Below are 1,602 nucleotides of genomic sequence, written 5' to 3' on the forward strand. Positions count from 1 at the left end.
ACACAGAGAATTTCACAATAGCATCTCAAGAGTGTGAACATCATTGCAGACGTTCAAGGTTTCTATGATAATAAACGCTGGCAGTTCATATTTGAAGATATTGTGTTCATAGCATTCACAGAAGATGCTGGTGTAATAAAGGCATTCTCACCATGCATTGCATCGCCAATGTCTTTCAAGGCTGTGAAGTGCGCTAAAACATGAAGGAGTGCAAAGTGTTTAACACGTTTCTTCGATGGAATTCCCTAGGACAATCTTGGAATATCCAATGAAGATAAGTTGACATCCCTTCGATTATGTGACTGCATGGATACCCACGTCAAAGGGAATGAGAGACTCACACGAATGTGTCAAATCTTTAAGTACACACCTGTGCAAGACCTGGAATTCCATAGGTGCCCTGCTCTCCAACGACTCAAGAAAAAGATGTTTCGAAATAGTGTTGTGTCTGCTTATGAAAACGTAAAATTACTTTTAAGTTGGATGAGAAATAAATGAATTTTTCCTTACATTTTGTGTACTATTTTTACTTATTTCACCCTGCTCACACTTCGATAGTTATATATTATGCAACTTTTTCCGGATACTACGTCTGTGGTTCTCCTCAAGCACTGGTGATATAATTTCATTTGTCTGCTATATGACTCTGGAAGTGGACAGGGTCACATGCCACCTGCTCCCATAACCCAATATGTGCAGCATGAAACGTGAAATCCCATGCAACTAATACATATATTTTGTTATTCTCCATCTTAACCTTCACCTCCTGAATAGCACATAATTTGAAAACTAATGTCATATGAGTGTATTCCACACTCTTTATATATACAATGCGATGGGGGATAGGTTTTCTATAAATAACAACAACAAAAATGTATGGTAATGAAATTCATTTATTCAATTCTCACAGATATAGGTGCAATATGGTTCTTGAGATACAATTTGGTTCTTTTTTCATAACACTGATACAATTTGAATCTTTTGCACATAATCATGAAAACACTTAGCAACTGAGGTGCTCTGGAGTCCTGTTTGGGAGGATGCATGAGCTTACAACACAGCACAGCACAGCACCGTATTTAATGGTGGGGTACAACAGACCATTAATGATGGAGTCTGTCTATACTAGGAAGGCAGACAGAACTGCCACTACTCACATGATCACTATTACTACCACTATTAGTAGCAGCTGAGGTCTGCGACCATCCTGTGGGTGAAGCAGGCTGTGTGGTGGGGGCCACAAGGTATGTGGCACAGTGCCACATTCCTAATAGGGCGCCAGTTCAGATGAGAGCCTGCGTCGGGCTAGGAGGCTGCACGGATGGCTGCCGTGAGCTGCCGGCATTTCGCGGCCTCAATCTGGTTGCCTGCAGTGGCGATGTCCTAACGACTGCGGGGGTTGAAGCATATGGTGGCAGAGTGGTGGCGTGGCGTCGGGGGCAGCGGCGGAGGCGGCGGCAGAGGCGGCAGGACGAGAGCAGCGGGGGCGGTGGCAGCTGAGGTTTCTGCGGCTCGTGCAACCGCGAGGCTCGTCCTGGGGGGTGAGGCGTGTCACACAGGGCCGTATTTTGGCGATGCCCTCTTCACCTGCCCCAGCACCTA

The sequence above is a fragment of the Schistocerca nitens genome, chromosome 3, assembly GCF_023898315.1.
Source record: "Schistocerca nitens isolate TAMUIC-IGC-003100 chromosome 3, iqSchNite1.1, whole genome shotgun sequence".
Taxonomy (NCBI): Eukaryota; Metazoa; Arthropoda; class Insecta; order Orthoptera; family Acrididae; genus Schistocerca; species Schistocerca nitens.